General features: G+C 47.4%; 2 protein-coding genes across 7 annotated transcripts in view; one reads left to right on the top strand and one right to left on the bottom strand.

Annotated features, from left to right (window-relative positions):
* RELT (RELT TNF receptor) overlaps positions 1 to 25,782 on the bottom strand; it is a 66,835-nt gene that overhangs the window by 3,171 nt on the left and 37,882 nt on the right. Inside the window, exon 12 of one of the 2 annotated variants that reach the window (XR_011806595.1) lies at positions 23,890 to 23,899. The exons of the other annotated variant lie outside the window; for it this stretch is intronic. The gene's annotated coding sequence lies outside the window, so the exon portion shown is untranslated. Of the gene's footprint in view, positions 1 to 23,889; positions 23,900 to 25,782 lie in introns of those variants that run through there. 2 annotated transcript variants of the gene reach the window in all.
* Positions 1 to 25,782, top strand: part of FAM168A (family with sequence similarity 168 member A) — a 161,428-nt gene that overhangs the window by 105,450 nt on the left and 30,196 nt on the right. The gene's annotated exons all lie outside the window — the stretch shown is intronic.

Below are 25,782 nucleotides of genomic sequence, written 5' to 3'. Positions count from 1 at the left end.
GCACCCAGGTGTTCCTTGGGTTCCCATCATCGTCTTCAAGTTTTTCTTCATTTTTTATTTTTATTTTTTAATGAAAGAAAAAGGAACTCGGGCAGGCTCCGTCGCGTGTCGATCTGGGCAAGTGTTCCTAATAAAACATTCATAACGTTGCGCTCTTTTACGAGCAAAATGGTGGCCCCCACGCTTTTACGAGCACTGCTGTACGAGCCCTCGTCGAAAATATGCGCTCATTTAATGCATTGTAATAAAGAGCTCTTTATAGAGAGGTTTCTTTATAGTTTATTCATCGCTATTTATGTCGAATTCCCTTGAGAGTCTGCGAGGCTTTTGCGTATTCAACCTTTCTTGGCTGTTTCGCCACGTCTCGCTCATCGAGGGGGTATTTACAAGGTACTTAATATTTATTTATTTGATGAGCACTGCCAGGTGCTTCGCTTTTGGGATAACAAACTCTGCCTGGCTGCTGGGGGAAGGGGTTTGGGGGGGATTTGCCGATGGGAGGGCCCTTTGAAACCCCGATCCTATGGATAAAGAGAGCTGCTGAGCCTCCTGCTTAGGATCCTAGAGTCATTAGGGTTGGAGAAGCCCTCCAAGATCCTTCCAACCGTCCCCCTACCACCAATGTCCCCACCAAACCCTGTCCCCAAGCACCACGTCCAACCTCTCCTTGAACACCCCCAGGGACGGGGACTCCCCCACCTCCCTGGGCAACCCGTCCCAAGGCCTGACCGCTCTTGCTGAGCAGAAATGTCTCTGCTTTGGAATCCAAGTCCATGCTTCTCTTACGTATGAACCATATTAAATTCAGGAAACGTTTGCCTGACTCTTAAGTGCTTTTCTCTTTTTTTTTTTTTTTAAACCATTGGCCCTTTTATTGCAGAAGCTCAAGCAGACGTCGGAACCCCATTTGATTTAAAACAGGCGAGCAAACTTAGCGCGTGCCGTAAAAGCCAGCTCTGTGTTTATTGCAGGGCTCGTCTGGCTGAGCAGAATTCACCTGCCTTTCTGGGGAGGCGCGTGTCACGCCGGACCCAAGGCTCAGGAGATAAATCAGGGCACTGGGACGCCTGGCTAATCTCGTGGAGGATGCCGCTGTGATAAGATAACCGACTGGTTGGGCTTGCTGGAAATGATTGTGAGCTCTGGGAAGAGCGGTGTTGCAGCACGCAGGCTGCCCAAAGCAGCAGATAACCCCCTGCACGCGTGGCTTCCCATCCTGCTTTCATGGTTTTGGGTTTTCCGCACGTATCAGGGGATAAATTAATGGTTTTAATCGCCGTGTAAAAAAGCCCAAAGGTCAGATATGTTGTCGTAGATTGGGTTCTCCAAACACCCTCCCCGCAAGGGCAGGCGAGGAGGTTGCAGGACCTTGCAAGCAATTAATGCTTTCAGGGGGGACCCTGGGGGCTTTTCCTAAGGCTGGGCTGAACCCGTTGGTGAATTCTCCTTGAAGACTGGGGTTGTGAAGATACGAGCAGAAACACAAAGCAGGGATGTTTAAACAAATTTGAGATGCTGGGGGACGAGATGAAGTGCAAATTCAGCAGCAGAGAAGAATGGCATGGAGCTAAAATAAACCCAAAGCAGCTCGGGTCGTTAAATGGCCCTTTTTGTTAGCATCTCTTTGTGTCCCTTTCCTCTCCCTAGCAGGTTGTTATTATTACTTTTTATGATTGGAACAAATAGTCAGGATTCTGTTAAAGAAAAGAGCCCTACATAGGTAAAAAAAATAAATTCAAACTGCGGGTTAAAAATGGGTTTCTTCCTCTAACAATACTTCAGGTGTATTCACCAGGGTGGGGGCAGAAAGGGAAACGTCCCAGAGGAGCAAAACCTTTGCGGTGATTTTCGTGAGGAAGCCAAAAATAGCTGGTTTTGGGCAAATAAACCTATTTTGCTTCCAGTTGTGGCTCAGGTGCCCCAAATTCGGTCCCGGCTTGTGCCACGTGCACGACCCAGGTGCTGTGGGAAGATCCTGCTGCTGCCTGGGGTAACGAGGACCATCCTAATTAGCACCAACCTGCAGCCTTTTGGCACGGCTTCTGCAGCTCTCCCAGGGCTCCTGTGAGGTTTGGGTGTGGGATCCAGGCTTGGGGCCCTGTATGGCCCCATTTTGTCCCCATTTTTCACCCCCTGTTCTGCCTGCTCCTCCTCCTCGGTGCGGGCTGCGGAAGCGATGTTTCGTTTGGCAGGCGAACCGAAAACATAAAAATAATTCCATTCAGTTTGACTAATAATTAATATTTATTCTTCCCCAAACACCCCGCTTGCCTGCCAGCCAGTCTGGTTGCGTTTCATACAAATTATTTCATTCATCCCCAAATGTTTAATTTCCATCATTTCTGAGAAAAAAAAATAAAGGAAACAAAGAGCGAGGAGAGGAGCTAATTTTCCCCTTCAATCCGGTAGTCCCAGGGCGAGGGTTTTCATTCGGGACTGGGAAGAAACAGCTTCAGTTCTGAGAAGATCCGAAACCTGTATGCTCTCATTTTAAGGGCGATCACCACCAGGCTTGAGGATATTTTGGGCTGTTTTTCCTATTTATTTATAGTCTAGTGGGTTTGCAAGATTTCTCCTGACTCCACTGCCAGGTCATGAAAGGATAAGACCAGTGGAAATGGAGAATTTCAGCTTTTTTTGTGTGTTTTCCCTTCTGCTTTTCAAAATAGGCTTCTGAGATCAGGTGAGGAGCATAAATAGCATGCCCTGCATGCACCTTATGGATTCGGACAAGCCCCAGAAATAAAAACAACACCAAATTTAGGATGGGCACAGTGGAAATCAAACAGCAGCACTGTTTTGTACGGGAAGATTTAGCATCCTTTGCTGCACTGTCGGTCCGAACGCTGGATTTCTCGATTTTTTTTCCCCCAAAGTTTATAGGATTTGTAGACAAAAAGTTTCTGCAGCTGGTGCTGCTTCGTCAATGGACTCTCACATCCTCCCAAATTCCTGATGGTGAGTCACCCCGCAGTGAGGGGGAAGGAGAAGCAGCGCCGTCTGATTTCAAGCACGTCCCCATTCATGCCGCTGCGCGCGTTGTGTATGATGAGCGTTACATGGCTTTGTTTTCCTAGAATGTGCAATTAGTGGAGATATAAAAAGCTGCTCACAGTTTTCTTCGGGAGCAGGGTGAGAATGAAACAGCTGAAGGAAGGCAGGACAAGCAGGAGCTGCTCAGGGCTCTTTCCTCTCCTAGGTTCGTCTTGGCTTTTCTGCTGACGTTGCTTCCACCAACACGCCTATGAGACCATCACCCAGAGGTTTTCCTATCTCACCTCATAAAGCCCACCTTATTAGGGTAAATATATACCAATTAATAAAAGTTCAGCTCAGCTTTCTTCCTGGAAAGCCGGCTTGCTCTTGCAGTGGAGTAAGTCTGTGCTGCAGTGTCCTAATTAAATGACGTTCCTCATAAGAAGCAAAATGTGAATCAGAGCAAGCAGGTGGTGATCATAGAAGCTCCCCACATCGTGTCCCAGGTAGATCACTAAAGCAGTGCAGTGTGATATTGTCCTCAATTAATTGTTGAACAAAGTAAGAAGAATAATGAGTAAAACTCATCTGTTTCGGTTAAAAATGAATGCACAGTAAGTAGCACGCATGCTACTATCAGGTCATACATTTTCCGTCCTCGCCTGCGTGTATTCCCCTTATTTTCTGACTATTTCGACAAGAAAAAGCAGCAAAGGTGATTTACAACATCAAAAAATTCGGCTTTCACCTTGTTACTTTGTGCATACATGCCGGGTTTTAGGTTTTGTGCCCGGACTTCTGCTACATACTCATTAATTGCGTGCGTACAACTCAACCTCTGGGACTCAAAGACCTTCTTGAATATTCATTGAATAACTCCTGCGAACGTCTTCAACTTGCATGCCTAATCAGGTGATACATTTACTTTCTTAATCCCTCCTGACCCCCTCGCATATGTAAATGGCACGATCTGAAAGCAGCGCTGGGCAGGAGATCCCTGCCTGCCCTACCAGCAATTGCAGTGCCTCTTCCCGAAACACCTTGGAAAAATCCTCAGTCTTAAGTCTGGCTTGGCCAGGCTATGGCCCTGACAACTCATAAATTAGTTTTATCCCATTTCTGTTCCCTTTGAAAAGGAACCCGCATCTACATTTTCTTTAATCTCCTGAAAGCCTGCACGACTTACACCGAAAAGCTTTTTGGAAAATTGCTTGAAAGCATTATCAAGCAGGTAGGAAACCAACTCACAATCACGCTAATGTCTTGGAACTCTTTCCTTTTAATTCTTTTGTGAAACGTCGAGGGTCTGTTCCGGTAAGTTTCCCTAGACATCCCTAATGCCACCATTTATTTAACGCGATTAAATGGCACTCCTCGTTATTTATAAAGCAAACCTGGCTGAGCTGGAGGAAGGGTCTCAAAAGCAAAGGAACCTTTTGAAAGACACAACGATGAGAGCTTGAGTAATAAGAGTGCGTAATGCCATCGCGGCCTTTCCTCCACTTTCAGGTTACTCTGTGGCTTTAAAGTGAAAATGGTGGTGAGATTCTTTAGGACTCATTTATTTATTTATTTATTTTCCCAAATAGTACTGACCGGGCTTCTGGGGCATGATTTTAATCCACCGTGGTTTGTTGGGTTGTATCTTGCCCCTATGGGGCCCTTGGCATCCAGCAGGACCATGTCAGTCTACGTAGACATGCCCGGCTGCTTTTGGGGTTAGAGTCACTGTGGGTTTCGGGGCTTTGTGTTGCATCACTCCTAAAAAGACATTCAAGCAAATGCTTCAAATGTATCCCTAGTAGGAGAAATCGCAGCATGAGCTTAGGTACTTTGCAAATCATTTGTTCTTTTTGGACGTTGGTGCATTACATTATGAGGGCAAACTCTTTCACAACGGCAGTGGGACAGCTGCGTGACCGCGAGCAGGTTGAGCTGGTCAACCCGTGTTGATATCGTGCTTTGTTTAGGGCTTAATAATTAGAAAACCACCCTAAAAAGACAATGAAAAAGATTGTTTCAGAATAAATGGGTAGTGCAGGTTGCATATGCGGCAGCGCTCGAAGCTGAAATGTGTTTATTAGCTCTGTAAGGCTGATAGGTGCATATTCAGCTTAGTGTCTGGTAAAAAAAAAACACACACAAAAAAAAAAAAAGCCAAACTGGTGTCAGCTGGGAGCTGGGCTCTTCTCTCCTGGCCCGAGTGGGTGTCAGGACAGAGGGTCTGTGCACGAGCCCCCACCACAGGCTGGAGAGAAGAAGGATTTTCTTGTGGGTTGCTCATCCCCACAAAGGTACGACTATCAGATGCCATGAACCTCACCCCACATAATTAGCTAATCATAAATGATTAATTTCTATGAAATACGTTGGAGGTGAAGGTGCGTGAACCTCTGTATAATAACTGATCGTAGACCTCCGTGTAAAGATATTTAATTTGGCAAGCCTGTTCCTCGGTGCTACTTCTGATCAGCAAAAAAAGCCCCCAAAACAAACCAAAAATCATTTCAGAAAGGTGCACAGGAGATAAAATAGTTGTGGGGTGATGGGTGCGTGCTGAGGTTTGGACTCAAAATGCCATTTCTCAAGCTACTGCAGGCGAATTTACGCTGTCATGGAATATGAATTCAGCCCTGTGACACTGATTTCATTATACACTCCAATAAAACAGGTTATTGAGTTACATAGGTTATATATAGTTCTGGAAGACAGCTACTGTAAGGAGCACAGCACTTGCTCCTCTTTCGCTCTTGTGACGGCACATTTTAAGGCAGAATCATCCCACACACGGCAGCTGAGCCCTCGTAGCATCTTGCTCAGGTGAGACGTCAGGACTTCGAGGTACAAAGCCATTTGCAGAAGTGCCCGCAGAGAAATGCCATCTCCTCTTCGGCTTGTGGTCACAGAAAATAATCCTGACACCGTCTCGTGCCTGGTTCCAGGCCGTGACTACCAGCCCAGCTGTAATTTCCTACTGAAAGAAGGCAGTGTATTTTTTGTACTGGGAGGGGATAAAGGCCACGACAGAAGCTGGTGTCACTTGGCCGGGACATTTGATGGCTTGGTGCTGGGAGCATGAAGCCTGCTCGGTGTTTACGTGCTGGCATTTAGAGGGGCTGGTCCAAAATACGGGCTTAAAACTAGTGGAGAGGTTGAGGTGGTGGATGAATCTCTGGGTTCAGCTTTGGTTTAGCTCTTACTTCAATGAGTTTTCTGACTGCACATGAAGTTCAATGAAGTACGTGGCAGGGAAAAGAAATGTTTGCTGACCTGTCGGCCCCCATGAAATCATCTCGCCGGGCTTGGCGAGGCTGCCATGGGAACCGTAAGGCTGAGCAGAGCGAGCTGGGGCTCACGTTTGGCACCTGTAATGAAGGAGAGGAGAGAGAAGGAAGAAGTTTAGACAAAAATACAAAGGCTAGATTTGGGGTGATGCTTTTAATTTGTCCGTGAGGGTGCTCCCGGGGCGGGAGAGGCCTGGAGCACCTCTGCCATGAGGAGAGCTGGGGCTTGGCCTGCAGGGGAGGCTCTCATCGGGGGTGCCCCCAGCTCACAGTCACTGTAGGAGGACTGTTTGCTTATGCTGAAGCTCTTCAGATCTTTACTTTTATGTCCCTTTTCATAACCTTTTTATCCTCCGGTGCGTTTGGGAAATAAAACACCAGGAGGATCCTGCGAAGCTGCCTGGAACTATATGAAAAGCAGTTGTCCTGTTTATTGACCTCTGCTGGAAAGCTTGAAAGCGTACTTCATTTTTAGATGTGTTCCTCGTTTCACCACATATAGTATTTATAATCATGTCTTTCAAGTGTGGGACAAGCTGAGAGCCCAGGAATTGCTGGTCTGGAGCAGGTCCTCGTGGTCTATCTGGTTCCTCCTCCCCATAGCAGGACAAGCACCAGGTGCTGCAGAGGCCTGGTGAGAAGACACGGAGGACTTTTCCCTCTCCAAATACAGATATTAGATCTCACACTGGGCTCTAGTATTCTGCTTTAAGCTCTCTGGTATGAAATCTTCCATCTCTTTCTATGGCAGATGAGTTCTTCACTAATTATTGACTCAGGTACCTCAGATACTTATTAAATTTTTGACGTCGGTTGCGTAGTCTGGAAAGGACTTCCAAGAAGTGTTTCTTACAACTGCTTTGGCATTAATCACCTTTTGTCTTCATTCAATGGTGCCTTGTTCATTTTGTGCCAGGCTGGGAATTTCGTCTCTACTATATCCTTCTTTCTTGTCTCCTTTCTAAAGTGAACTGCCCTCGAGTTACCGAGGTCTGAGTGTCACTGAGCCTTTCCTTGTGCTTTTGCTGCCCTTCCCCGATCCCCATTAATTTTGTAATACTCCTTTAGAGCTGAAGAGCCTGGCACCACACAGAGAGCCCAGAGGAGAGCAAAGCACTGCTCGCTCTGCTCCCCAATGCCTTGCCTTGTGCATTGTAAGGTCTCATTTGCTTTCTTGGACCCCAGCTGCTCACTGAGCAGACGCTTCCCTTCATCCTGGCACTGCCGAGCCAGTCTCTTCCCTTGGACATAGCTCACTCAGTACTTCAGATGTTCTTTTCTTCTCCCAATATGCATTGGTTTACACTCATCAGGAGTGGATTTTGTTGGTTGTCATTGCTTATTCACCAAACTTTGTACATTTTTCCCCCTCCTAAATTCCCTATGGCCCTCTCTGATCTGGCTGATTTTGTTCATACATGTTACCGGCACGTTTCCTTTCATACTTCTCATTTTGGTTTATTAATACATATTTAGTGGCTTTTCATTTTTCTTCTGATGACTAGTAGAGAGTTGGGGCTGCAGCAGATTAATACAAAACAACTTAAATAGCCTCCTCCATGGGCAAAGGGATACTTTCATCTTTCCCAAGTGTCACAGGCCAGCCCTCCTCTGTGCCCACAGGGCAACTCCTCAGTGCTACAGCGCATCACTGCTGGCTTTTAGGAAGGGCTGTGACCTCCTCTGTCCCTGGCCACTATCGCTGAATCAGGACAGCAAGACCAAATGTCCTTTCTTGGCCGTGCAGTGCGGGCTGTTGTTATCGATGCCTCACAGCAACAGCACAAATCAGTTCCAGTGGGAGACAGAAAGTACACCCTGTCCAGGACACCGCGCCCGGGTCGGTTCAGGCAACGCGTGTTTTCCCCCTCGTTAAAACGGGCACTGAGCTGCTATCTTTTAATTGAGTGCTCAGCGATAGCAGCAGCATGTGTGCCGGGACGTTTGGGGTCCAGGAGCTGACAGGGATGCTGCAGAGGGCAGATGCTCGTGTGCCTTCCAGCGTGCTGGGAGTCTACTTTTCTACCCTTGTTTTGTGTGAATTTCCTTCATCCCCTGCCAAACGATTAATTTAATAGCGTTGTCATTTCACTATCTCTATTTTTTTTTTTGCCTGCCAGACCATCTACACTTGATTTGCAGTTAATTTTCCAAAGTGCATGCGGCTCCTTGGACAGGGAGAGAAAGGCTCTGATGTACGATCCTCACATCGAATCATAAAGCTCCACTTCACGCCGCTCGCTGGCAAACGTAATTCGCCGGGGGAATTCTGTTTGTGGTTCGGGTCCTCGGGTCTAAGACAGCTCTGTGCTGTAAGTCATTAGCAAACAGTGGAGAAGCTCTGTTGCTGACTGACAGCTCTGTGTGCCATCATTCTGCTGTGGTTTATTTACCTTTTTCATTAAGCTTAGGTGTACGACTGCCCATATTAAAAAAAAAAGAGTAAATTAGCTTCAACAGGAATGATTAAAGCTATTACCATATTGTAATTTATTACCTATTACCAGGCAAATGAGTGCAGGCTGACTTAGTGCTTTCCCTGCACCGTGCTCTTCATTGCCAACGTTCCTCCTAATAACAGGAGGTACTTGACACCACTCGCAGCACAGTGCCCAAAATGAATCCAGCACCTCTTAGCTTCCAAATTCAGGTGAAAAATAGGAGTGCTATCTCCTGTAAATTTCATATAAAGCCATGCTTGCTTTAATTGCAAGTGTGGAATGAAAAGACACCATTTGGAGGGAGAGAGGGAAGACAGAAAAAGCAGGGACTGAAGTGCAGGAGTGGAAGAGAGAAAGCATAAAATAGCAATTATTAAATAATTCTGTGTCAGAAACTCTCTGGCTAATATATTAAATCCTAGAATAATTTAGTTTAGAAGGACTCTCTGAAGATCTTTTTTTTTTTCCCAGCTCCTGGCTCAAAGCAAAGCCAACTTCAAAGTTAGATGTGGAGTCGTATCCAATTGAGCTTCAAATATTGCCAAGAAGGGATATTTCCATACCCTCTGGGCCGCCGTTTCACCCCCCCTGTGGATGTTTCTTCCTAATACCGAGTCAAATTGTGCTTGCAGCAACCTGTGCCCATTTTAGCTCATGCTTTCGCTGTGTGCTTCCAAGCAGAGCCTGGCTCCATCTTCCCTCTAAGCCCCCAGCAGGGAGCTGCAGGTGATATTAAGGTCTCCCATTTGCCTTCTTTTCTGGCAGATTGTAGTCCTCCTGAACCATTTTTTAATTCCCAATTCCAGGAATTACAGGTTCTGGAGTCAGGATGCTGCGTGCTGTGCTCTCATCAGCTGCTGAGCCAGTTGTCTTACTGGTGAGGGCATCAGTCGGGCATGATTTGTGCTTCCCAAATCCGTGGTGGCTGTCCCCAGTCATCTTCTTACCCTTCGCATGCCTGGTTATGGTTTCCAGAAGGATTTGCTTCATGGATACAGAGGTGAGGCTGACGGGACTGGCGTTCCCAAGTTCCTCTTTGCCCTTGGTGAAGATAAACTCAGGCTCATTTAGGTTGGACAAGACCTCTAAGATCATCAAGTCCTACCGTTAACGCTGCCAAGTCTACCATGAAACCAAGTCCTTAAGTACCACTTCAATATGCGTTTGAAGAACCTCCAGGGATGGTGACTCCACCACATCCCTGGGCAGCCCGTTCCCATGCCTCACAACCCTTCCAGTGAAGAAATACCCAACCTAAACCTCCCGTGGCACAACTTGAGGCCATTTCCTCGATGGAAATGTCATCAGATGGGTGAGCTGGTTCCCTTTTCCCCATCATCGGGGACCTTCCCCATTGCCATCAGCCTTTGGAGGTGACAGAGAGTGGCAGAGACATCACCCAGCTCCCTTGGCACTCTCAGACACATCTCTGGACTGCGGATTTGTTCCCTATGGAATTCAGCCTTCCTTGATTGAGGGTCATACTCGAGTCCTTCAGCCTTGGCCAAGACAACCTGCTCTTGGGCACGTGGGAGCAGAGCCGCTGGTAAAGACACAGCGAAGTCCACCCTGTGACATTCAACCAGATGGGACTGCAGGGATCGGAAAGGGACGCCGGGCAGGAGAAGTTGTGTAAAGCAGCATCTGGAAGGGGATGAGGGTTTCGGTGGGTGAAGAATGCAGGTTTGGAGGAAGCCGAGGGGGGATGCAGTGGAACTTGGCCAGAAGGCAGATGCTGACCGAAGAGGGCTGTCCAGAGGAGCTGGGGGTGCCCCAACCCTGGCAGTGCCCAAGCCCAGGCTGGATGAGGCTGGGAGCAGCCTGGGCTGGGGGCAGAGGTTGGAATTAGGTGGGTTTTTGAGGTCCCTTCCAACCCAAACCCTTCTCTGATGCCAAGAAGCTCACCATGGCTATGGCTACGCAGTTGCGGGTTGACCTGTTGGCTTTTCGCTATTCCATATCACTTAATTTATTTTACAGTTGGTGCCTGGCTGATACCTCTCAACTTCTTCTCCAGGAGACCAAAATAAACTCCTAGGGGGACCTGGTTAACATGGGGGGGGGGGTTACTTTGGCGTGAATTTCCAATCCAGATCAAGACGTGTGAGTCTTGTGCCGTTGAGCGATGTCCGTCCAGGCGTGATCTTTTTCTTGATGCTTCTGCTTCTTCACTGAGCTTTTTTTCCCCTTCTTTCTCGGTAAAACTATCCAGCAATGAAGTGCAGGAGGATGTAGGAAGCAGATTGGTGTTTGCTGTCTTCAGTTCATTCCCTGAAAACAGCTGGTAGCCATTTAGGAGAACGGGACAAATACTGCAACTGCTGCCATGCTGAAATTAAACACATGATTAAGGCAGAATCGACAGCTCCCGTTTCCCAACTGATTATTTGTCATCATGCTTTGGTGAAGGACGTCGAGATGAAAATTCATTGTTCCTGTGTGCATATAGATATTATTTATTTGTACTGGCAGAGACTGGATTCATCTGTTTGCCTTGAAAGTGCAGCAAGACGAAGCGTGGCAGTCCCGGAATGCTTTCTCAGCTGGATTCTTCCCAAATAGTTCGTACTTATCATCCACAGATTGAGAAAGTTAACTGTATACTCTTGTGGAGGGGGAAACGAGCAGTGTTTATTTGTCCTAATTGTGAAATTCAGGGCGATTTACGGTTCGGTGGCTGGAGGTTGGCTTGCACAGGCTGATCCCATGATTCCGTCCCCGTAGTTGCACCACGGGTCTTATAAAACCATCCCAGAGTTTCCATTTTACAAAGCACGATTTCAGACAGCGGTTTCAAAAAAGCGGGGTTTTAGAAAACAAGCAAAACTCCCAAAATTCTCCGTTTTTCTTTCAGCAAGACCCTTTTCGTAGGGAGCGAGCTGGTGGCTTCTCTTTGCGTTGGCCGGCTCTTGGGCAAGTTCAGACTTCACGTGGCATCTGCGAGCTATTAACATCTTCCCCGTGCTAACAGAAACAGGATCGCCTGTGATAGTTGTGAATTAGCCCAAAGATTTTTATTTTTTTTTCCCCAAGAAATTGTGATCTTTTCGAGAACTCTGCCGTAGCTCGTAAAAGCGTTGGCTGCTCCGTGGCTCCGTTTCAAGCAGAGCTGCGTTTCCGAGCTGTGTTTGTGCTCCAGCAACATCAGGTGAAGTCTGCTTCGGTTTTAGCCTTTGACAAGGGAAACCACGGGGTTCTTTCGCTCTCCTCCTCGCTGTCTGCCAGCGTTTACACGCAGTTAACCTCTCCTGATAGATCAGGCCACGTGCCTCGTGCCCGCACCAGCGACGTTTTACATGAATGGGGATCATCTCACAGATGGGGGGAGGCTGGAAGCGAGATAAAAAAAATCACAGTATTAATTTTTTTTTTTCCTTCTTAATTCTGAAGGACGACAGAACTTCATTATCCAATATGCTTAAAATTGAACGACCTAATGAAATTTCACACCCACTAAATTTAATCACGGATTACTCATGTGGGATTTGAATCAGATAAAAAGGATGCCTCGGATATTTGGTAGCGCTTGCATAAGGTAATAAAAATCCGCAGTGTTCTTTGTCCTTTTCAGCAAATGTGAATTGCTTGACCTACTTTTTTTCTTCGCTTTTCTTTACTTTTTTTTTTTTTTTTTTTTTTTTTGGCATTGACTGACCTGAGCCTGACTTCCTCCTGGGCATCAGAGAGCAGGCAGAGAGGCAGAGGAATCTCAGGAGCGCTTCCTCCTGGATGCTCTTAATGCACGGCGGCTTTTTGGTTTTGCTGCAGTAGTCTGAGGCCAACGCAGGCTGGGAAGATGAAGAAATACGTTAGCCTGTGTATAAAAAGGCCGTGCTGATAAGAGGATGTCATCCGGAGGAGGTGAGAGGTGGCTGCTGGGCTCAGGTTGAGCTCAGGGCCGTGTCTGTGGCTGCTGAATGATCTTTTGCAGATCATCCCCCCCCTCCAAGCCTTGGGTGTGTGGAGCTCGATGGCATTTGGCTCCCGGGGATATTCTGAGCCCAAAGTGATGGGTGGCTGTTTGTCACCGCTGTTGCCAGTCCTGGTTTGAGGAGAAACCAGAGCTCACACTCACAAGCAAAGCGAGATTTGGGGGAGAAAAGGAGACGAGCACGATGACTGGACTTGAATTTCTCAGGGATCTGCTTGGTGCTTGCACACAAAGGACCGAACGCAGCGGGTGCTGTCTTTACAGGCAAATTTCCTATCAGTACCAAGGGGGTCTCATGATTTAGGTGCAGGCTGATGGTCCTGGATCCTGTCACTGACAACTTTTAAGCAGGTAGTGAATCAAAGCTAGTTAGCAAAAAGAAATAAAAGGAAAACCTTTGGGGTAAACCTCTTATGTCCTTCCCATTTCTAAAATACAAAAATAGTCTTAAAATAGATACGCATTTCTTATTCCTAGTAGAGGAAAGGAGAATGGCATGGAGAAAGCCAGGCGCTGAGGATGTGGGCTTTGTGGTGATATTCTGAATACGCAGAGATGAAATAACAAAGGTTTTCATCAGAGCTGGAAGAAAAACTGCTGTGCTGGTTGGGATGTGAGGTGGGAAGGGGCTGGCTGCATGGATGGAGGGAGAAGAAGGCCAAGTTGGAAGGACGCTCAGCACAAAGACTCGAGGACTTCAACCGAATTTGGTGCTGAGAGGTCGCAGCTGAAGGCAGCGATGGATCTGTAAATGTGAGTGCACGGGCAGTGCAGGAGTGATGAGACAAACCTGCAGAGAAAAAGTCACGTATTTCTGCTCCGAGACCTTCAGCTGATGGGTGGGCATCCTTGACACCCATGAGATGTCAAGCTGAAATGTTATTTGGCAGGAGGAGCCGGGTCTACGTCGGACATCTCAGGAGTTTCTGGGATTTAAGGTTTAGATTTCCTTTCAGGAGCAGCTGAAGTTGGCTAATGAAAAAAATTAAAAATAAAAATAAAATAAAATAAGGCTGAGAAGCCAGCACAGTCTCCACTTTTTGACAGATGAGGATTCTGGCTGTCCACAGCACGGCAAAGCCATCAGGCCGGCGTCTTAAGATGGAGAAAGAAATGCCCTTTGTTGTCGAACAATTATTCTGAAGCTTGCCTGGTGTCCACTGGGTGCCCTTCATCTTCAGAAAAAAAAAAAAAAAAAGAAAAAAAAGAAAAGGAGCTTCTGCCTTGCACACGGATATATAAAAGGATCCATCAGCAAACCGAACAGCAGCTTCAAATGTTTCATCAAGGAATATGAAATCTCATCACAGCTGGATTACCCAGAAGCTTCAAAGTCCTTTAAGGTCAAAACCCAGCTAAATTGTACAGAGCAGCGTGAAACAAGGGCACCGAGGCTTCCTCTGGAGGCACGGAGGGGCGGCTTGTTTCGAGTGCTGCCTTCAACACGGGCCTGCCACGCTTTTGTTCGTGCACACAGCCCCTAGCAGCGTTTTTTAGCCGTGCTTTCCCCCCCCCCCCCAAGCCTTTCCACACCACCAAAATTAAGATGAGGGAATTTTCCGGTGAGCAGAAGTCAGGTTATAAAAGTCCTGTGCTGCAGGACGAAGCGTTTGTCTGCAATTCTTTGTTCAAGGTGAGGCTAAAAACGATGGTGGTGGCAGCAGCCAGCAGGGTTTTCAGGCTGTGCCATTATTTCGGTGGCCGTGAACCAAAAGCAAACTCAGATCCAGTCCCTGCCACCAGCCACAATGAATCTCCTGGCTTCCAGCTTTCTGCCTGATGTTTTTGGGGGTCTGCATGTTTGTTCCTGGAGAAAAAGCAGCCCTTGAAATCGGGTCGGTGCCTGCTGCAGGTTTTGTGGTCCATGGAGGAGGCCAAAGGTTGAAGGAGGTGATGGGTTGCTTGTAAAGCCCAAAGCTTCTCCTTTTCATGTAAAAAAATGAACGTCCTGCCTCGATGGGATGCAGATTATTTGAATCAGCCTGCAAAGTGTGCTCGGACCTGTGCTGAAGCACCTCGTGCATCATCATGGCCATGGATTTGCAGAGCAAGGAGTTGGGAATTGGCAGAGCATCCCTCTACTTATTTAGGGTCTCCCTCCAAAAAAGAGCCCTTTAAAAGAGATTCAGAAGCTTCAAGCAGGGACTGGCGTAGAAAAGCATGAAAAAGGAGCTGCAGCAATTGAGATCCCAGTTATGGCACAGGGAAAGGACACCAAACCTTAAAAGCCGGAGTGACCGGAGGAAGGAGGATGACCAGGAGCTGCGGGAGAGGAAGATGAAGGTGATGAAGGAAGATGAACCCATCAGCGACCCTTGGGATGGGTGCCCTGACACATTCATTTTCTCCAGAATCATTTGACTTGAATTTAGATTTGAAATCTGCCTTTACTCGTTACCGACAGACTGACGAATGCCAAATCAGTTCATTGCTTTTGGAGTTTTTTTTTTTTTTTAAATCCTGCCCCATTATCTGGGGTTGCTCCGATCCTGCTCATTCCCAGTTGCCTTTTCTGGCTCTAATTGGGCTCGGGCAAGTACGGCACTAAATGAAATGTTGATAACGAGAAGTATTGTTCATCTTTCCAAAGATAGTTGAAGATTTTTTTTTTTTTTTTTTCCTTTCTCTCTCGCTCGTGGCGTGCTGAAGGCTGCTCAGCAGTAATTGTTCCGAGCTCTGTGCATTCAGATGCGTTTCATCACTGTCAGTATCTATGGACTGGATGTACCCTCGCTGCTGGAGCACAGGATCTGCAGGAATTTGCCTGCAGAGCTGAAGTTTTTCTCTCTTCGGTTCCTTAGGGCTGGTCCTGAGGCTCGGCGAAGGAGAACAAAATGACCTTGGTACCTTTGGCAAGTTAACTACCGTGTTTGGCTCGATAAGGCAGGAAGGAAATTACTTTCCCTTCCTAAAAATGTCTCCTCTCCTGCTGGAGGAATGGGGGAGATCTCCATTTATCAAGCAGCTGAGATCAACAGGAAAATGTTGCCGAGTTCCTGCTGTGCTTTTAATAGAAGATGGAGGCAGTGCCCTGAAGCTTTTCCGTACCCAAACAAAATGTTGGGTAACCCTTGTTAATCTCGCCTGGCAGGGCCGGAGACACCCAGCAGCAGAAAATGTCACCAGAGCTGGCTGCTAAAAAAAAATAAAATTAAAATTATATCATTTGTGTTCCCGCAGGAGAATTCAGGGAGGGAAGCTGCAGTGGAAATGGAGAGGGCGAGTGGAGAGTCGAGCGAAGGCTGTGCTTAGACTTGAAGGAGGTGAAAAAAACTTTCCCAGGGAAAAAGAAAACGCATTTCCCTTCCCAAATGTGCACAGGTAATAAAAAAAATATGCCACGAAGAGGGCACGGCGGTAGAGTTAGAGACCTGCCCTCCTGCAAAATCGTACCTGGGAGGGAATATAGGAAGAAAACCAGGAAGGTAAGAAGGAAATGGTGAGCAGCGTGTTTTACCTTTACAAAAAGTGAATGATTTTGTGAATAATTTAAGAGCATCACCTTTCCTACAGCACAAATTCCCCTCTGGATTTGCTACTCTGAAGGTGCCAGGGTAAATATCCGCAGCCCTTCTGCCACCGGGTGCCTGCTGCACGTGAAATTATCACCGTGTGGGTTTTTTTTTTTTTTTCTGCAGCACACGCAGCTGAACCTCTGATTTTGCAGGAGCAATTTCAGCGTTTCCCGTGCCTCAATCAATTTTTAATGTGACCAGGCCGGTTGCTCCGACGTGGGGTCTTTATCCTAAATAGCCTGCCCCCACCTCTTGTCAGTTTAAAGCGCGGCAGCTTGGCCCCAACCAGTCCTCGAGGGCTTTCTGGCTCTACACGGAGCCATTTCATTCCTGTGCCTGCTTGAAAGCGTGCGAGAGGGCTTTCAAGATAAAACACGGTTGTCTCCTTTTCACTTCTCTCTGGTAGTCATACATAGGAAATGCCTTTGTTTCCAGGCGTAGCTGAAGCGCTGCGATTCCATTTGAAAATCCCATTCATCTCCTGCACCCAACGGTAACGTTAACAAAAAAAAATAAATAGCAGCCTGGATGGTTCCTCTTCCACGGGCTGCCTATTATTCAGCCTACACCTACAGAGCCATCGAGCGGGGCTTCCTAAAGACTTCAGAGAGAAATGGAGTAAAATTTCCCAGGCTGAAGCTCGCCAGGACGAACCTTTTCCACTCCTTCTAAATCATCTCCTGTGGATGGATGCTGCGCTCGCTGGTGGCAGAAGGGTTGGAGCTCTGCGATTTGCCTCTATCCAACCTCCAGCCACGACCAGTGGTGCCCACGTCTCCCCTCCTGCTCCCCGTAACTCAGTATTTAGGCAAATTTCCCTCGGATGCGTTGCTTGTGGCAGCCAAGGAGATGTCACGAGACCTCAAACGCCAGCCAAGGTTTTCATCCCGCGTGCTGCCAACGCGCGGCGGTGTGGAGGAGCTCGGATCACGCACGGGAAAAGAGAAATACTCCCCACTAGAAGTGATTTGGAAACAAACTGTGGTTCTTTGTCCAAACCAGCCCTGTATTTATCTCCAAATTCTTCATATCACACAAAAGGAAAGAGCTGGCTAGCGATATATTCCCCAGATTTGCAGCCATTAGAAATTCAGAAGGGTCCTGGGGAAAATTTGAACTTCAGCAAGAAGAGATTGGAACTGGGAACAAATTTAGCCCTAAAGCTTGGGGCCGTGTGGTCTCATTAGCTTTTTTTTTTTCAGATGAACTGATGTTCACCGTTCTGTGGAGGTTTAACTCTCTTTGTCTTCAGCTTGAGCTCTTTCTTAGCTGTATTAATCTCATCTCTCCATCAGAATAGATTTTTTTTTGGATATTGTTAAGCATATTCTGCCCCGGTTGGAAGACTCGGAGAGCTGCAAGCTCTCTCTTGTTGCTCTTTAGATATATAATTCCCCTAAGATAAAGTAGTATTAGGAGCAGTCCCCAGTTTTCTCTTGAAAGTAATTTCTGATTTCCATATTAATCAAAAATAGCTTTACCTTGGTACTGCCCTAATCCTAGTAACAACAAGGAAAGAAGATTACATTCCAGAGATGTCAGAAAAGCAATTAAAATTTGCACACGAGGCTTGAGGGGGGGGGAGGAAGATCACCTCTGCACTTCTGTGAGCCGAACGGGGAAATACCCTGACCTCGAAGTGTTTGTTTCCCATCGGCACCTTTCCTTTTGAAGCACCCGATGGAAAAATCTTTAATATTCAATATAAAATCTTAGCGTTCGGGTAGAAGCAGAGGGTTACCTGCGCTGAGCAGAGACATTTTGGGGAGGGTGAGGACCGGCCGTGAAGGATATTGGATTCGCAGAACGAGGTGAGTGGCTATGGCCAGCTCTGTCCCAAACAGATACCCGTTGATCTTCAGTGATGGGCTAAGAAAATGGATTTTGGAGAGCAAGGTGAGGCTGGAAATGCCGACCCGCAGTGGTGTGGCCAGCTGGTGATGCACACATCCTCATGGCTGGATGGCAAGGGATGCGTTTTGGAGGTGTTGAGCAGCCAGGATTTGGAAATTTGGAGCACGGGTGGGATATGGACAGCATCATGGTGGTCCCCAGGGTACCCAAGTGGTGGGAGAGCTCTAGAGTGGGATCTACTGGGGCTTAGCCTGGTCTTCTGTAGGTCCCCCCTGGACAGGGATGCTCGGGGCACTCTGGGGGCTAAGGGGCAGGTCGGCAAGGTTTATTTGCACAGAAGTCTTGTGTCCATATACACTCTGACTCTAACGTAGCTGTGATAAAGGTTTAGAAGCTGGGGAGAAGGAAGAGCAAGGACGGAGCCATGGAAACCCCATGGAAGCTGTGAGTGGAGCACGTAGGTGTGTGGTACTGCGACGTGGACCTTGCGTATGGGATGGGGACTGTCTTCGTCCTTGGTCATCAACAGAGAGAAGCAGCCAGTCTCATACGTCTCTTATTCTCCAGTTTTTCATTTTACTGGAGATTTTACACCCATCTTCTCCCGTACCTCGTGTAGTACACGGCACAACAAGGCCCTGCAGATATTGCTCGGCAATTACCGAGCCCGTTGAATTTATTTTAGTCAACGTGTGTAAGTAGCCCCTGGGCTGTAACATCCCGTGCCCGGTAATTCTCTTCCTGATAACGTTTCTGCTGCTCAGCAGAGCCACTGAAAGGCTGACGGGTTGCTCCCACCTGGCTAATCGCCTTGCTCCAGTCCAAAGCATCGCCGCCAAACCCTCCTGTTGGATCCCAGCAGCAATTTCCTTTGAAAGAGCGAAGCATTTTTCGTCAAACGAATTTCTCCAGCAACTTGCGTTGGCCTGGCGAGTTCTCTCCACACCTGCAGCCCCTTTTTTATCACTTTCCCTGTGCACAACTGGTTCAGTAATGGTTTTGGGGATGAAAAACATCCAATTTCTACTTGCCTCATCCCAGTGGTACCCAAGCGATGCTCCTGGGGTTGGAGAGGTTGTACCACACCGTTTTGGGACTGCCTTGCCCCTCGCTGGTCATTCCCTGCTACCTGATGTGTTTGAGCAGGTTCAGCTCCATACACACTGCCTTGCAGCTCGTCTTTTTCTTGCCCTAAACATGTGAAAGGCAGGAAGGAGGAAGACTGGCTCTCTAAAGGAGCTTCATCCTCGAGGTTAGTTGACATAAAAGTCTCCTTCTGCACAAGATGCTCAGCTCTACAACTTTGCATCCCGATCGGAGTCACTCAAAGCATCTTTAATGCTTTTCATGTGACTGCTGGAGCCCCTTGGAGATCTACTATAGATTAAAACTTACGGCATTATGCATCAGTTTATTTTATTTAGGGAGAAAATCTGCAGAAGGAGGTGATGGTATCCGTGCATTTTGTATTGTATGTCGGGAGGAGAAGTTAAAACCGACTCAACGAGAGCCGTGACAGTGACAGACTGGACTCGGGTCATTTCTTCTCCGTGACATTAGCAGGGCAGACAGCTGAGAGCCTTCAGCTGCTCTTACCGTGCTGCCTTGCCTTGAAACCACGTTGCAGGAGGACTTCAAATTTCACCGTGATGGTCCATCCCTTTCGAAGGTCTGGTTTTTCTCCTTAATTTGTGTGTTTCCCTGTTAAAGCATGCTTGCTGGATTGGATAGATGCTTACTGAATAGGATAGATGCTCCTCATACCCCAGAATAACTTCAGATCCCCAAGAGCGGTCCGAGAGAGGCAACCAAAAGGGGACAAGGCCATCCTGGAGATGGTTTTCCTTCAGAAAATGTGCTGGTGCAAGCTTTGGCCAGGTTGGACAATGCAGGGAAATAGCGAAGCGCTGCCAAAAATACATAAATGCCTACAGGCATGTGCGTAAAATTGACAGATAAACAGCTCTTTACACCTCGTAGTTTCCTGCGCTCCATTTTAAGGCTGTGGCCAACTGTAAGGGAAGCCACCGACAGCACGTTGAGGAAATGCAGGCATCTGTGGGTTCTGCAGGACCCACAATGGTGGAAAGCCAACGGGGAATGGTCCTTGGAGCTTGGTCACCCCCAAAGCCAAATCTCCAGAGTGCATGGTTGCAAGAGAGAAAATTCGGGCTTGAAGAAGCACGTTTTTAAAAGGAAAACAACGTTAATCTTTATTTTCAGTTCTCTTTATTAAGAAAGTATCTAGTTGGGAGGATTTTGATCCCATGGATGTAAGCCCTTTGCCCATGTATGGTTGGTCCTTCATGGGACACTGAGAAAATGCCAAGGGCTAGGAAGAAATTTCGGGGGCAGAAAAGAGAATAAAATGAGCCTCTCTCTCTGACTTCCAAAATAACACTGTTGGAAACTACAAATCAGAGGGAGATGAGAGATGGGCCCGAATGCTTCACCTGGCTGTAGGGAGACGTCTTCTGGGACTTGTCCTGCCCGAGATGGGCGCCCTGATGGCGATTCATCAACTAGTGATGTAGTCAGTATTAGCCCATAATTTCCCCTCCTACACCCACCTGGGTTTCACAGCATCACTGTCGCTTTTCCATGAGGAAAGTACAGACCCAGTACAGAAATGAAACTCTAAAAATTAGTGTTTCCGTTCTTGTTATATTTCTGAATTTCTTTGCCATTGGACATTTCATTTTCATAGAATCCCAGAAGCATTAGGGTTGGAAAACCCCTCCAAGATCAGCTGGTCCAACCATCCTCCTACCACCACGATCACCCACAAAAATTGTGAAAACTTTTCTCAGTCCCCAACTTCTTTTACAACCATAAACTTTTTGGATGGGTGATTTGGCGATTTCGTTGTTTGCTTTACTCGACATTTCAAGTACGGAGAGTTGACAGAGTTTCAAGGTTCGAAATGTTCATGTTGACACCTAAAAGACCATTTATTTTGGGTGGACCTGCGGATGTGTTCATGTAGGCACTGGTGGCTTCTCAATTCTCCACGGCATGGAGAGGCTGCAATACAGGGGAGGTGCTGAGGGTCTCCAGGTTGGTTTTATTTTGGGACAAAAAGCTTGTGTTTGACTCATCGGTGATGAGGGGAGGCAGGGGAGGCGTATTTTAGAGTTTCACCTAGAAAATGAAGCTATTACTCACCTGAGGCTTTCCCTAGCACTGCTCGCCGCAAGGAGCTATTGCGAGGTGATGACTCGGTATAAATTAATTGTAATGCATCGATTTTGCACTTGTAAATCTGCACGAGTTCATTAGTATCGAGCCAGGCTGTGTGAGCACTGGCTGCCCAGGCACCTGGTGGTTTTTTGACCGATCTGCAGCCTGCAGAATCCAAAAGGGGAGGGGACGTGAGCATGGCTGAGGTGTCCCCAAGCACCAAGAACTGCCCTGGTTGCCGTGACTTTGGCCAATTGACCCAGGATTGCCACGTGCTCCTGTCTAGAAGCAGCAGCAAAACCTCTTCAGAGAGTTTCATGAGCAAAGAATCACAGAATCACAGAGTTGTAGGGGTTGGAAGGGACCTCAAGAGGTCAGAAGGGACCTCAAGAGATTGGAAGGGACCTGAAGAGATTGGAAGGGACCTCAAGAGGTCAGAAGAAACCTCAAGAGGTCAGAAGGGACCTCAAGAGATCAATCTGATAATCTCAAATTCCTGTAGGAACCCCGATGGCTCATTTCTTTATGCTCATTGATTGCTCTTTTTTTTTTTCTGACGGGTCTTGTGTTTTGTTTCACTTGATGCTGCTAAAAACTCTTCCTCGTTTCTGGTGACATTTAACTTAACGAAGAAGCGTCCCCTTGGGTTTGAAGGAGCAGCCTCTGCAAACACGGAGGTTTTTTTTTTTTATTATTGACTTAATTCATTTGATAAATTGGAGGCTGACTCCAGCTTTGCTGAGGAAAAGAATGCAAATTCAAAATATCATTAAGGTGGTCGGTCCCCTAAAAGCTCTGCTGCGAAATTAGCCACTGGTTTGTATAGTTATGGTTAAAAAAAAATATATTCCAGGGGAAATAATGTAGCACGAGGGTATTTTTAATGTCCATTTTGCAACCATGTGAAAAAAAAAAAAGGCTTCCCTTATAAAGGAACTAGCTTGGTGCATATTTGTAATTTTGTAGGTGTATATTGAGTATCTCACACCTTATAAAAAGATCTGGGGCAAGATCTGCAATTGGGTATCGTTGGTCCCGTTGGGGTTTCATCTCTTGCAGACCCTCGTGCCTTATCCCAGCTCCCCCCCAGGATCCTCACTGCCTGGTGCCCTCTTAGCCCCACTCCTCTGCTCCATCCTTGTCCCTACAAACCCTGCAAACCCCATTTCTTTTGTCAACACAGCTCTGCTCCTACAGTCTGGGCCCCTAGGTCCAAAATCTTGCATCACAACAACCCTGCAGAAGCCGGGAGCCAGCCTGGTGCTGTTGTGAAGCTCACAAACCCATTCAGACTTTGGAGAGATGAGGAAGGATCCTTAAATGTTTCATATCCCCGAGGCTTTACCATAATTTTAATGCATTCTTTGCACATAGCTTTTAAAAGAACCATCACCAATAAAATCTATGCGGTGTGTTCTTGCCCTGCTCAGAAGCAGAGCGGGGTTTTTTGCAGATGATGGGAGGTGGAGTGGGAGGCAGGAGCTCAGCCACAGGAGGATTTGGGGGGGCCCGAGGAGCAAGCAGCAGCGTTGCCAGCCTTCTGCGAGGGACTCCGTGCTATGCCGGCGATGCTGATGTTGAAAAACCGTGCCAGGATAAATACACACTCGTCACATTTCAGCTCTTTTTTTTGTTCCAAAACGCAGGCAGCCTCAGCTGGCACATCATTTCTCAGCTGCTGCCCCTGACGTCCTGCCGCGAGTTTCGGCTCCTCCATCACCTTGACTTCACGCGGCCCCTCTCGAAGGCCACGCAGAACTTCCCAAATTTACAAAAGCGGTGTAGAAATGGGAACCAATTCCTTAAAAATGCAGGCATTGAGGCTTTGTGCTCCATGGGCTTGCAGCACCAGCAAGGAACCCATCCATCACCCAAACCCACGGTCCGGGATGGTCCCACCGGGACCGAGGGGTGGGCACGTGTGAAAGCAGCGTTGTGTTTGGCATGCCATAGAAAAGAGACCCTTTCGCACCGAGTATTCTGCAATAGTTGTAGGAAAAAGCTGTAATTATGCAGATTTATTGCTGTTTTTCCAGTTTCATGTGCCTCAAATTAGCTCTTCTCGAGCAGATTCTGCTGTGATGAATTCGAGGCAGCTTGCGACTCTTGGCTCTTCTCGGAGCAATATTTAACGGCGTCTGAGAGACTCCTCTGGACAGCTCCTTCCTCTCCTTCTCCTCGTTTAAACCCTGGGGTTCTGCTGCTAAATCCGAGGCGTGCAGCTATTCCGAGCCCCTAACTGGTGGCTTTCCTTTTCCTGAGCTCATCGGAGCAGGAGGAGGCCGATGCGAGATGTCTGATTTGTATTTTGCGCGACGCAACGCCTGTCGCTGCTCCGACTTCTGGGGGATTTATTTTTTTTTCCCCCTTTCCCGTTTCCATCCGAGCCCATCGCTGTAATTTGCTATTCCTGGAGGGAGCTGGTGACTTCTTTTTGCAGTTTCCCAGGGTTATTTTTAAGGCAGCCTCACTACCTGCGGCGCGATGACTCAGTGCGGATTTGCACGGTCCCCAGCATTTGTGCAGAGAAGTCAGCCTCTGGATTGAATTCCCGAGGGAATAGTTAGGAGAGCAGCCTAAAATCCCCAAATCCTTTAAGGCTGCTGAAACAAAGTCACCAAATCATCCCTAAATACAACGCGACCGCCTCCCTTCCTAAAATTACGGGGGCATAGAGAAACGGGAAACTTGTATTGGCTTTGGTGTGCTGGACACCATTTTAGGAGAGCTTGTTGCATATCTAAAGTTATAAATATTTCAAGATGTGTTACTAAAATCCCTCCCGTTCTCCCACGCGGATGGGCAGCCCTTATTCCAAAAATCCAGAGCTTTTTGTGGTCTGCTCCTGTGCCGGTTGGGCGCAATGGTGGAGGACACGCTGCTCTTCTCCATGGTTCCACGATTGCCATCCATCCAAGATTTCCAGTTTCCCCATTTTTCCACCCAAAATACTGCCCTACGTGAGCCTTGGGATTTTTCAAACGAGCCCGATTGCTTCCCCGTGTCGAAAACAAGCAAAAGAGGAGCTGCCACAGATTTATCTCATCTGCTTGAGCAAACAAGAGAGTGCACCTCAACCATAAAATGTAATCTCCTTAATTAGCTGTAATTGGTTTTCCAAGTTGGACTATGATGGAAATCATTGTTTTATGGCAAGCAAATAAAAACGGGGCTGTGCCGAAAGATCCCTGGGCTGTCACCCCTCGGCTGTGGTTTTTAATAAGTTTGTAGTTTCTTCTGGGCAGAAGCCTGCTTGTAGGGAATAAAATATTTACAAGACGGGGCGAGGGATTTCTGTTTGCTTTTTCTGTTTCTTGTAAAGCTTTTTTTTTTTGAAGAGAGGCTCTGCTGGAGCAGCTGGTGCAAAAAACGTGACTCTAATTAAAACGTTTGCTGAAACGAGTTTCCGTTTTCGGAGAGGGATTATAGGCAGGAGCATGGGTTAGACATTTCTTTAGGAAGTAATGGGATTGAAAAAATCATTTTGTGGAACGAGAGGGGTAGATCCTGCAAAACCATGCCACCTCCGTGCCGTTCCTCGTCCTGCCTTGCTGTCGGGGGCTGTTCTGGGCTGCTGGTGGCTTTTTTGGGATTTTGGCGCAGCAGCTGGGGACCTTATCCTGGAGTATGGATAACACAGAATTTGGGATAAGTGGCCTTTGTGGCATCACCGTACTTCTCTCTCTTGGAGACAACTTTTGCACTTCCTACCTGGTGAAATTAAGCTTTATTTTTGCTAGAGCCTTTTTTTTTTTTTTGAAACACCGAGGTGGAGTTTTGCCAGTTCAAATACTGCGTATCCTCAGCTTCGCCCCAGCGCAATTTAAATCTGATCTCCTGGCCCAAATACATGTGAGAGACCCGTTAAGCCTTTTAACACCCAAAAACTGGTTTCGTTAATATTCCGCGTGTGCTCCATCTGCTGCTGTGTTTGCCCAAAGCCGATGTCTTTGGGAGCGATTCGCTCGCTTGGTCTACGGCCAAAATGTCCAAAATACCATATGGACATTTTAAAGCGAATTAGCATTGAAAAATTAAACAACGAACATCAGGGTGCTGTGAACCCTAAACCCGTGACCTTCCTGATTTTAACTTAAGCTGGCTGGGTTTTTTCAATCTTAAAATATTTTAGCTTTTATCGGGGTAACCCTAGCGAGGGAACATTTCCAGCGGGTACGGCAGCGGGACGGTGGCGCCAGGCATCCCCGCAGCCTGAGGATGCTCCTGGTCACTGTCACCTGGATGTTTTTACTGAATTTTCTACTGGAATGGCTTTGGGAGAAAGTACCCACACCCCTGTTAGTGCTCCTGGATCTTTGTGCCTCGATGGTGCCGCTCGCCGGAGTACGGTGCTGCGAGAGCGGCATCTGCGCACAGAGCCAGACCCGTCCTTTGGCCATGGAGAACTGGCCTTTTTGGGTAATAATCTGTTTCCGTAACACTATAATTTACTAGAATTAATTGAAATTGCAGGTTCGGTGTCCCCAGAGGTCTCGTGTAAGGGTGTCAATCCAGGCTAGCTGCACTGGAGTCAGGAGGGAGATGCCAGTGTCAGAGGAGAGTGTGGGCTGCGGAAAGCGGCGCGAGGAAGCACGAGGTGG

This window comes from Anas platyrhynchos, chromosome 1 (genome assembly GCF_047663525.1).
Source record: "Anas platyrhynchos isolate ZD024472 breed Pekin duck chromosome 1, IASCAAS_PekinDuck_T2T, whole genome shotgun sequence".
NCBI classification, from domain to species: domain Eukaryota; kingdom Metazoa; phylum Chordata; class Aves; order Anseriformes; family Anatidae; genus Anas; species Anas platyrhynchos.
Note: the sequence above shows the minus strand (reverse complement) of the source record. Positions and strands in the feature narration are given on the sequence as shown.